The 12534-nt window shown below is 43.1% G+C and overlaps 1 long non-coding RNA gene across 1 annotated transcript; it reads right to left on the bottom strand.

Moving 5' to 3' along the window:
• Positions 1-10502: 10502 nt before the first annotated feature.
• Positions 10503-12209, bottom strand: LOC144382088 (uncharacterized). Its single transcript, XR_013448490.1, has 3 exons — positions 12134-12209; positions 11758-11877; positions 10503-10613 (listed from the first exon to the last, which is right to left on the bottom strand). It is a non-coding gene; the product is annotated as an uncharacterized LOC144382088 (long non-coding RNA).
• Between the last annotated feature and the right edge of the window lie 325 nt (positions 12210-12534).

The raw sequence follows: 12534 nt of genomic DNA, 5'->3' as shown, positions 1-12534 counted from the left end.
ACAAAGAGAAATTAAAAAAACAATCCATTTACAACCGCACCCAAAATAATAAGATACCTAGAAATAAACCTAATCAAAGAAGTGAAAGACCTGTACTCTGAAAACTATAAAACTATAAAACACTGATGAAATTGAAGAGGACACACACACACACACACACACACACAAATGGAAAGGTATTCCATGCTCATGGATTGGAAGAACAATATTGTTAAAATGTCCACAGTACCCAAAGCAATCTACACATTTAATACAATCCCTATCAAAATACCAACAGCATTTTTCAGAGAACTAGAACAAACAATCCTAAAATATGTATGGAACCACAAAAGACCTCAAATACCCAAAACAATCTTGAAAAAGAAAAGAAAAGCTGAAAATATCACAGTTCTGGACTTCAAGTTATATTACAAAGCTGTAGTGATCAAAACAATGTTGGACTGTTTGGGCATAAAAATGGACACATAGATCAATAGAACAGAATAGAAAACCCAGAAATAAACCCACAATTATATGGTCAATTAATCTTCACCAAAGCAGGAAAGAATATGCAATGGGAAAAAGACAGTCTCTTCAACAAACAGTGTGGGGAAAACTGGACAGCCACATGCTGAAGAATGAAACCAAATCACTCTCTTTCACCATACACAAAAATGAATTCAAATGGATTAAAGACTTAAATGTGAGATCTGAAACCATCAAAATCCTAGAAGAGAACACAGGCAGTGACTTCTCTGGCATTGGCCATAGCAACCTCTTTCTAGCTATGTCTCCTGAGGCAAGGGAAACAAAAGCAAAAATGAACTATTGGGACTACATCAAAATAAAAAGCTTCTGCACAGTGAAGGAAACAATCAACAAAATGAAAAGACAACCTACTGATTGGAAGAAGTTATTTGCATATGACATATCCAATAAGGGGTTAACATATAAAGAACTTATACAACTCAACACAAAAGAAAACTAAACATAACATTAAAAATGGGCAGAGGACCTGAACAGATATTTTTCCAAAGACATCCAGATGGCTAACAGACACATGAAAAGATGCTCAGCATCACTGATCATCAGGGAAATGCAAATCAAAACTGCAATGAAATACCACCTCACACCTGTCAGAATGGCTAAAACCAACAACACAAGAAACAGCAGGTGTTGGTGAGGATCTGGAGAAAAGGGAAACCTTGTGCACTGTTGATGGGAATGCAAACTGGTGCAACCACTCTGGAAAACAGTATGGAGGTTCCTTAAAAAGTTAAAAATAGAACTACCTCATGATCCAGCAATCACACTACTGGGTATTTACCCAAAGAATACAAGAACACTAATTCAAAAGGATACATGCACTCCTATGTTTATAGCAACATTATTTATAATAGCCAAGATATGGAAGCAGCCCAAGTGTCCAACTATTGACGAATGGATAAAGAAGAGGTGGTGTACATATACAATGAAATATTATTGGGCTATAAAAAAGATTGAAATCTTGCCATTTGCAATAACATGGATGGAGCTAGAAAGTATTATGCTAAGTGAAGTAATTCAGTCAGAGAAAGACAAATACCATATTTTTTCACTCATATGTGGAATTTAAAAAGCAAAACAAACAAGCAAAGGAAAAAAAAATGAGAAACACAAACCAAGAAACAGATTCTTAACTACAGAGAACACACTGATGGTCACCAGAGGGTGGGCGTGGGAGGACGGGGGAAATGGGTGATGGCAATTAAGGAGAGCACTTGTGATGAGCATGGGGTGATGTATGGAAGTGTTGAATCACTATATTGTACACCTGAAACTAATATAAACACTGTATGTTAATGAACTGGAATTTAAATAAAAACTTAAAATTAAAAAAAAACTGATTCGATTGACAATACTAGTAAACCAAGAATTTTCTTACATAGCTTCAGTGAGATCAGCTATGGATCCAGCAATAAAAAAGGAATTATGATATTTTTTCCTCTTACCAAAAGAAATTCAGTATTTCAGATTGCAGATATACATTCACAGTATATGCATATTTTTCCATCCCTTTGTCCACCCATAAACTCGCTGACCACTGTGCTGCTGGGTTCATCAATGTCATAGTGTACATTGAGAGTGTCTTAGCACCTTTGGTCTCAAAGCAGAGAACTATGCTGGGAGATAAGTTCCCTGGAAAACAGCTCCCTATCTTGTTGCTCCAATTTGCTCACTTACTTAAGTCACACATATTTATAGAGCAATCAATGTGCCAAGCACAATGATAAGCACAGAGCCTGCAAAGCAGGCCACCCATGACCTTGCCCACAGGGACATATGCACTCTGCCTGGCTCTCTGACTGTCGTTAAGTAGCTGCTTACTTGGTTAATTCCGGGAGGATTGAATAAAAATATGGCTGGATCCTTAGTGACTAGCAGATGCATGTGTCATCCATTTGATAAATAAGTGAATCAGTAGCACTGGGAACAGAATGGGGAGGGCTGGGGACATTTCCAAGTGTTTGAGGAGACAGGTATGCATCTGGGGCAACCCCAGGCCTTGGAGATTCGTCCAACCCAATCCCAGAACTTCCATGACAATACGGACCTCAGACAGGGACATGTGAAGCTCAGATTTGCCAGGAAATTCTCCTTCCTGGGAAGGATGGATTTGTTTTAATTTATTACTTGACCCACCTGCCTTGAGTTCACAGGAGTCTCAGGAAATGTCTGGAAATTTGAGACAATGGACAAAATAAGATGGGAAGCAGCAATCCCCTTGGAGGATGGGACAATTGTCTGGCCATAATGGCTCCCCAGCAAATAATGTGAGGTGTTTCGCTGATTGTCTGGTTCCCCCAGGTAGTTTTGAGGACTGGATTGCCCCCATAATAAAGGAAGGCACCCTGGAATTTACAGATAAGCAGAAGGGGGCTGAGTCCCCTCCGGCCCCATACAGTTCATTGTACATTAACTAGTAAAAATGAGTCATTTCATTCCCCAATTATGTACTCAAGGAGGAACTTTGTTCTGATTCCTCATCTGTTGCTGGACTTTGTTATTAAAATGAGGTGACCCTGTTTACATCTTTAGTCACATTGCTTTCTATCTTGCCTTTCAAACGCCGTGCACAGTTCATTGCAGCTCAGAGTTCCCTGTGACGTCACTAATAACCGACCTATTTATCTGTACCCTCCGCTGCTCATCTGAAAGTTGAGGCTTAAAGAGAGGACCAGAAATCATTATACAATTAGTAATCGGAAAAACCCAGAGAGAGATAGAGAGAGAGATGGGGGAAAATCCTCTGTGAACCATGCGACAGGGAGAAATCCCTTGGAAAGTTAGAAAATGCCTTCTGTAGAGCTGGTTGGGTATCTCTGTGTGTGGTCAGAAAGGGCCTGCAGTCAAGAACCTCCCCGGCAAGTTACTTCAGGATCAGGGTGGGCTTTACCCACCAGTCAACCCAAACAGGACCTCCTCTGCAACAAGCTCCCATTAACCATTCACACCCCAAGGTCAAATTCTTCTTCTGGGTCTCTGGAAGTTCCTCATTTCCAAGCAATTACAAAGGGGACCCCTGTGTCTCCTGAGGGCAGGCAGTTCCAGGCACTGTCCTCATCACTAAAGAGAAAGGAATCTCGGGTCACTGAAATCTCTGAAAAACAAAAGCAACACTAATTTTTGGAAAACGCCTGTACCAAGGTACATAAAGATAAATATGACAGAAAAAAAAAAATCAGTAGGTATTTCAAGAAAAACGAAAAGAGTCTAAGACCCTTTTCCGCAAGGAATTGCAAAGAAGGCAGACGGCTGAGGTTCCTGGTCTCCTGGTCGCTGCCAAACTCTGTGCAGGACGCGGTCCTACCGCAGGAGGGGCGGGGCTTCCAGGTAGCCTAACCTGGCGGTCCTGCGCTTGGGCAGGTATAGGCACAGGGTCTTCAGGCTCTGCCCCTGATGAGGGGTGACAATCCCAAGCAGTCCTCCTGAGCCCGGAAAGGAGTCAGTCCCTGCAGGTGGCCGTCAATCAGCCACCTCCTGGTCACCGGCCAAGCCCCCAGCCTCGCGGCAGGACGCTCCTGTTAGCTTCCTTCCCCGCTCCCTTGTTCCATTCTATATCTGGTTCTTCCTTCTCTGCTCCTCGTGAACCCAATTATTTGGACTTTCCCCACGTTACATAGTCTCTGATCTTTCCCTGATTTGCATGTATATTAGAACCACATTCCAACATTGCAGCCATTTTTATTAAAGAATATCAGGGATTCCTTTGCAAGACAATCACCTTAGAAAATCAAAGACTTACTGTGAATTGAAGAAAATCCATCTAAAACCATCTTTTGCATCCTCAAAGCTAAACCCCTTGTCAATCCTTCCAAACCCCAGACCAGTGTTACACCCCTCAGCCAAAACAGTGTTAATAAACTGCCATTCATGTGGAAAGACTTATTCTATTTCTTGTTTAACATCAGGGACATCTCATAGACCACCAGGCATTTTGTCAGAAAGCAGCTGCAGGATTCAAAGTGGGAGCAGTGACTGGTCCTTATGATTTTTATTAAGGGAAAACGAATCAGTGTGTGTGTTGACATTGCTCCCCATGAAAATGTTCACAATCTAAGTGGACATCAGCCGAGCATCTCAGCTCCACTCCTGCCCGGCTCTGTGATGCCGAGTTGACCGGCACGCCGCAGCCTGGGCAGGCCTGGCCAGAGAGGCACTCGCCGGAGCTCGCAGGCTTGGAGAAGAATGAGACCCCCGACTCCCAGGCTTCCTGTGGGCTGCCTCTGGGCTTCTTGTGACTTCTGTCCCTACAGCTATGGTACCAACAATGATGCTTCTCGAGCAGCCTCTGGGCCCAGCGTGGAGTCTCCCAGCCTTTGGAACCATGACACCAGCCCCAGTCCCACAGACACCCTTCTGGAGACCTGGGTCCGGGCTCCAGGAGCCCCGACTCGGAGCTCTTCCCTTCATTCCCTTGGCCCTGGGGGTGCGACAGCTCCCTACGGGGACCTCAGTTCTGTGGTTTTCCCTCTCAATTGCCCCGTTGGCCATCTTATCATGGTGCCAGCCCTTCATGGTGCATACTCGCTGTCCAAATAATTGGAATGCCATCTGCCTCCGAGTGGATCCTTTAAAGATACCTTAAAAACTATGATTACCATTCAGAAAAGCCATTGTTTGAGAAGTGGGGTCCCAGGCTTCATGCACAAAATTTTATCTCAAAATTGTCCTTAACCAACAGCTTCATGAAGTACATGGCCAAAAAATGGACTGACCAATAAAATCCACAGCAGAATGTTCCTAACTGACCAGTCAAATTCCCATTGAGTGGATGCCGGCCGCACTGCCCGGCTGCCCCCTCAGCACCACCCCCAGCCCCAGGCTGGCCCTCCTGGAATGGCCCTCCGCTAGTGAGAGCCAAGAGGCTCCAGATACACCAGCCCCTGGGAGCAGCCAGGATCCAATGACGGGCCCATGCGGGCCACAAAGTGGTGCACCCGTAGTTTGTCTGGAAACATCTCTGAGGTGCCGTGCCTGTTTCAGAGCAACTCGTGGGATCCGCTGAGCTCCCCCGCCCCCCCCAGTGCAGTAACTGCATTGTGGGTCACCTCTCCCCTGCCTGCCCTGCCTCACTCACCCCCTACTAGGTGCTGCTCATCTCTTCACAAGCCTGTCTCCTAGTCAGCTTCCTTTGGACTAGTGTCCCCAGGGCTTGGCACTTCTTGGCTAACGACCTCAAGGAGGCTCTGTGGTAATCCTCGTTAGACAAAGGCTAACGCCAAACCTAAATGCTGCTCCTCAGACCGGGGTTCCCTCTCCAGGAGAAAGACAATGACAGGGGTCATCAAAACCGACCAAGAAAGCACAGGGAGCACTGAGGGAGGGGAGCCTCAGGGCTGTCAACCATCGCGAAGACTCACACAAGCAAAATGTGACTGAAGAGCAAACAATCTATAAGACTTCGAATAAAAATACAGATGTTTGATGTTAAAAGTTATCAGAAGAACAGACAGAAGTCCTGAGGGCATCCCCACAGTCTCCACCTGCCACACAGCAGGACCACAGACCGGGAAAAGGTCCGGGTGGGGACACGGAAGGACGGAGGACAGGAAGGTGGGACCCGAGGAGGAGCGCTAGACGGAAATGCTGTCACGTTATTCTAGATTTATAAGCTGTCTACAGAAGAAACAGCCCTACGGATTGGTGCCAGGGACCGAGCGTTTGTGTCTCCCCAAAATGACTTTGGTGAAGCCCCGACCTGCAGTATGCTCGCATTTGGAGATAGGCTCTTTATGGAAGCAAATTTAAATGAGGTTATATGGGCAGGGCCCCAGTCCACGAAGAGGAACATAGAGCCACACTCATGCTCTCTGAGCACACATGGAAGAAAGGCCAGGTGAGGGCACAGAAGACAGCCGACTGTGAACCAGACCCCGAATCTGCCCGTGCTCTGATCTCGGACTTCCCGCCTCCAGAACTATGAGAAAACAAATTTGTTGTTCAGACCACCTGATCTGTGGTGTTTTATGGCAGCCAACGTGGCTAAAACCATTGGTTGAATGGTTACTGCTGGAATTCTGTTGATAGAGTGAAACCCAGAGTTTAAAAATTATTTAACGTCCAAGCTGTCTTGGACTTTATCTTAAAATTCCTGATCTTCACAACCCTTTCTGAACGAAGAGTACCTGACGGATGACTCCGTTCTTTCTAGAATTTGAGATCCTCACGTGACTTAGAAGCTTCAGGCTGGCTAAATGTTTGCCAACATTACAGGATCAAACTGTAGTAAGTTTATAATCAGCTTTGGCAAAATAAGAAGCAGCTCATTAAACTTTTGTAAATGACTAATGGTCTCAATGGCAGTTATAGGAAACATGATTCATTTTCCAATAATCACTAACATGTATTGATTACTGTGTATAAGGCACGGCACTAATCACTTAATGTACACTGTTATGCTTATTCCTACAATAGCCTTTTGGAATAGGTACTATTATATCCCGATTACAAAGATGAGTAAATAATCTGAGGCACAAAGAATCGAGGGAACTTTCTCCTAATCAAACAGCTCAGGAAGTGTTGAGCCTGGATTCAAACCCGGGCATCTGACAGCTGAGTTAGTGTCCTTAATCATGTTCCTGGGATGTCTCCAGCTGGAACATTGGATGTTCCAATGAGTCTCCCCAGCTTCTCCTTCCAATGCTGCTGTGCATTCTCCTGATAATTTTCATGATGTATTTATATAGGGAAAACACTCTGAGCATTACCTTGCATAAATAAACTATGGAAAATCCCCACAAAATAATGGAGAATTTCTTTGTGAGTGCCCCTTCATGATTACCCAGAACAAGCAGAAGAGAATGGCTTAATAACCTCCCTAAGTGAAAACCATCCATCCAACGGAATGTTTGGTTTTGGTGATTTGGAATGGTGGCTTGGCTTCACTTCCAACTTCTTCCTAAGTTTTCCTTCTTCTTTGTTCTGGAAAACAGTACTTCTGTGATAGTACCATGTAACAAAAGCAATCATACAACTGGATACAATTGATTTTTAATCAATACGCTTAGAGGAAAAATATACATGCCTTTCACATAGAAGTATATACACTCATTTGTATGTGTATGTTATGGGCATAGATTTTGTTTTTCTCCATTGAGATACTCTGCTCTTTTATTTGAAAAAATTTCTTGGGGTGCCTGGGTGGCTCAGTTGGTCCTGGGATTGAGCCCTGAGCAGGGAGCCTGCTTCTCCCTCTCCCTCTGTCCCTGCCCCCCACTGATGCTCTCTCTCTCTCTCTCTCTCGCTCTGCTCTCTCTTTCTCAAATAAATAAATAAAATATTTAAAAAAAAAGAAAAAGTTTCTTTATGTACCCTAATCTTCCATATGCCAGTCTATGATCAGACCACCCTAAGAAGGGTAATCTGTTTGAATTGGACATTCAAATTATAGTAATTATAGGCTTTTAGAGAATATTTGCATTATTTCCTTCTACTGTACTGTCAGGATTTCCCCTCAATTATCTGAAATCATCATCTATGAAAGGACCCTCCTTCGAAGAAAAAGATTATGTATATACATGTGTAAAACATTCTATCTTAACACAGGCATAGAGAGTTGGGGACAGTGTGTTCTGTTGTCGTCCTGCTTGTTATAAACAATGAAATGAGATTATGAATAGTGAGATAAGAGCCAGGAATAATAGCAGTACGTAATATTCATTGAACCCTTGGCATGTGCCAGGTAGTAAGTGCTTAATTGTCATGAGCTCTTATGCTCCTCATGGTGTGGGTATGAGACTGTTTTCATGCACATTTTTTATATGTTTATGTGATTTTTCACTGACAGGGTATTTTCCGGGGCAGGCAAGCCACTGTGGGAAAGCGGCTGCCTTCTTTCCCAAAGGGAATTGATTTTGTTACACTTGTATTGTTATTTTGGAGAAGGGCAAACAGATTCGTCATGATTTATTATGAGGTCAATGTCAGTTGGGTGAATATATTTAGCATATGAATAAAAGTGAAAATAATTCTGTTTGCATATATTTATTAGAAACCATAATCCACTGGTTCTTAGAAGCTCATACAGTCCTCGACAATGAGATCATAAGCAAGGAAAACGCGAGTGACAAAATCCCCTAGAAAGCCCTGGTGGATTTTTTTTAGATCTTTCAGATACAATTTCCTTTTAAAATATAATCTCAGAGAAGAGTGAAATGCCATTAAAAGGTTCCTTTTCAAGAAACTGTGCTATTAACATATAATAAGTAAAATGCCAACAGGGTTCTGACATACAAGAGAACAGAAACCAAACATAATATTGTCTAAGAAAACTTCACTGGATATGTTACACTGTCAGCATAACAAAAAGAAATGAGAACACACTTTCTCAGAGAATTTTGAAACAATAATTATATTGTAATTTTTGATGGTTACATAAAACAGTCAGCTTCTAAACTCATTCATAAGTAAATCCCTGATCAGGGTATTAAATGATTTCTGATAACCAATTCTGATAAATGTTATGTATTTTTCCTGATAGAACTGAATCGTGTTGATCCTTAGGCTCATAGGAGATTCAAATCCGCTGAACAAAATTTGGTTGATGACAGTTTGAATTGATGCAATTTTGCGTCTTCCCGGGTTTGTTTCACTTCTGCAAAACAGAAGGGTGCCACATTTGTTCACTGAAAAGGACCCAGGAGATTCCAGGCAGCCCAGCCTCTCCGTCTTACAAGAAGACGTTCAGAGAAAATAGATGATTTGGATCCTGTCCTAGAATAAGAACCCCAAATAGACCCAGGCCAAAGTAGTTTGAGGACCCAATGGTATGGGAACTGGCCCCTAACTAGGGTCTTAACAAATTTGAGAAAAGCTCCAATGTGGGGAGTTTAGATCCTTCTCATTCAAAGTGAGGTCCCTGGACCAGCCAGTTGGGTGTCACCTGAAACCTGTCAGCCATGCAGAAACTCGGGCCCCACCCAGACCTGCTGAACCCAAATCTGCATTTCTGCAAGGTCCCCAGATGCCCTGCTGTGCCTGGAGGCCAAGGGACGCTGGGGTAAGGTTTGCTGCAGGGATGGAGGGCCGGAAGGACCCCTTCTCTGGGGGTTCCCTTACCGCAGATCTGCTGCTCACCGGGCACGCACACTGAGGAGGCACGCTCTGGCAAGTCTGAATGTTTACCTCCGCTGAGCAGAAAACCTAAAGCTACCTGCTGCAGATAGACCAGAGACAGGATGGCAGTGGGGAAAGGCTGACGAAGCCCCATGGCCAGTGCTGAGCCCCCACAGCTACCTCCCCTGCTTCAGGCTCTCTCTGACCCCACACTTCAAATTATCAAAAGGAAGAAGGGAAAATGAGTAACGTGTAACAAGTTTACGCTTAGCAAGTGTTACCATGCTAATCTCCCCACAGCGCTGTGGAGTGGGTGGTATTTTCCCAATTTTACAGATGAGGAAGGTAGGGGCTCAGAGAAGCCCGGTAACAGGGACCGCAAATCTGGCAGCGAGGAGACACTTGAGCTGGGATCCACTCACTCAGAGGCCTGACTGTCCCAGACTGACACCCCAGGGCGCAGCGGGTCCAAACTGTGACATCAACTTCGGCTCATCACGGACTCCTCAAAGCAGAGCAAACTATTTCCCATTTATAAATTATTATATGCCCCCGCCATATCGATTCCTTTTCATGCGAACATCAGGAAGGGAAAGTCATTTAAATATGTTCTTAAAGGATGACAGAATCAAACAGAAAGTGAGAGGCAGGCCTCGGAAGTGCCTGGTTAAGTGGGGCAGAGTGCAGGGCGCCAAGACCCAGACCTGCAGGGCCCGGCAGCCCACTTCAAACGTCTGACTGGAAAATTGTCAGTAGAGCACCTCTCACTTCTGTTAAGTAAAAGAACTAGCCCCACATTGGCGATCTTCTCCTTCAGTGCTCATGGGAGCCTCGGGAGCTGGAGCAAAGGCGTAGTCCCATTTCTGCAAAGAGTCCAAAAGATCTGCTCCCAAGAGAAGAAATGAAGGGTAACGGTAGGCAAATGTAAAGACAGAAAGCACAAAAACCTACTCGCTTGTCTCTCTCTTTTTTTCAATCGGAGAAAAAGGAAGTAGTAAAATTCCCTTGAAGTCTATTTTGCAGCTGTTCCTCCAGGGCTACAAAATAAAAGGCAAAACGCATAGAAATTACTTAAAATGCAAAAATGGCAAAGGGAAATATTGCTGCGGGTAGGTTATAAATGACTTCAGAGATTTGGGGAAGCTAAATCACCCAGGCCAACTGAAAAACCGTCACTTTAATCTGAAGATGGTAAACCTCTCCCTGGATATTGCTCATGTATCGGAACACCCTCTTATTAAATTACAGTGTTTTATAACTAGCGAATAAAATTGGTATCATGTTTACTATGCAAAATCCCCACTATTTTTCAAATGGATGTGTGTTTTAATATGAAATTGAAATTTAATATCAAAAGCACCAGGCAATAAAACCAACCCACCTAGTTTCAAACCCTGCTTAAATTATTTTTTGAATTTTGTATCTAATAACATAGTACAATAACACTGAAACAAGATTAACACTGTGATACTATTTGTTTAGGAAACCTAGAGTGTTGCTATGGAAACAGACATTCTGCATAACTATGGAAACAGTGACAGTGTTGTAAATAAACATACTGGAAAGGGAACCATGTAAACTTAACATACAAATTCTAAGAAGAATAGAGAGTGAGGAGGTGGAGGGACGAGGAATTCTTTTTTTTTTTTTTTTTGGTAAAACAAGCATACTTACATATTTTTTATCTCCTGGTAGGACTTTTAAGCTAAGTTTTCAAAACCTTGATTGTGGTTTCTATAATCTTCTGTTAGTTCCTTTTTCCTCATTAACTGTGCAAATCGTAACCTATGGGTATTTTTTTTTTATATATATTTTTGTAACCTATTTATACTTAATGATAAAATGCACTGAAACCTGTGTTTGACTCAACTTTACTTTGGTAACATTTTAGAAGCCAAATGACTTTTCCTAAAAATGTTAGAATGGAAAAAAAATGCAGAAAGCATATGTTTAACTTATTGCATTCTGAGGTCCTAAAATAATGCTTTTTAAGGCCCTGTACATAATATTTAACTCCCTCAATTTTTTTTTTTAATTTGGCTATTAAGAGAAAATCAGGTTTTTTTTAATGCTATGACTGTTTGAAACCATTGTTGGAATACACATTTTTTTCCTTCCTTTATGATTGAGTCCCAGGCTACCTCCCGTCCTAATGGAAGGTTGTGACCGTGTGTCACTCACCTTTTCAACTCTCCTGATATCGAGTAGACCACAACACGCCCAGGAAGTGCTCACACACTGTGGCATGAATGGATCCATAAAGTTATAAAAGCAATGGGATATTGCACGACAATATATCACCTGAAAAAGAACAGAATGCCCCACGATGCCAACTCCCTGGTAGTGATTTGGCAAGTTTGCTGGGTCGTGAACATGCGGAAACTGACCTGATCTCATTTAACAGGCAAGTGATGGTGATAACAGGAGCCCCATAAAGTAAGGGGAGCATCTTGGAGAGAGGGAAGGAAGTTGGGGCGGAGCCATGAACCCATGAATGCAGGTAGAAGGCACAGTCCTTGTTCACTGAGACCACCAGGTATCCCTGCACTGTCCTTACCTGTGTGCTTCCCACTGTTGCCACTGAGAGGTCAGATGGTGTCGAATATAACCATCCTCCTGGAGCCCAAGGTCACGCTCACGCCCACACGGTTAGTTTCCAATTCTTGAGATTTGGGCAGATGAATATGTCATGTGCAAACACCTACTACGTATCCTGCCATGTTTTTAAAACCCTACGATAATGTTTTTTTTGCTTGTTTTAATTTGGAATTGTCATTTTTGAAGATCCCTAAGAGGGCAGCAAATAAATAAAGGTTTTAGATAAGCACTTTGGACCAGATCATTGGTTTTCAAATTATGTTTCAGGGAAAGGGAGGGCTGGGGGGCTCTCTGCATCACCTACAAACTGCCTCCTTCAAACTGCGCCTCGAAGGACCGTCTCCGTGGCTCACAGAAAAT

The sequence above is a fragment of the Halichoerus grypus genome, chromosome 6 (genome assembly GCF_964656455.1).
Source record: "Halichoerus grypus chromosome 6, mHalGry1.hap1.1, whole genome shotgun sequence".
In the NCBI taxonomy this organism is placed as follows: Eukaryota; Metazoa; Chordata; class Mammalia; order Carnivora; family Phocidae; genus Halichoerus; species Halichoerus grypus.
The sequence above is the reverse complement of the archived record's forward strand: the minus strand, read 5'-3'. Positions and strand labels throughout refer to the sequence as shown.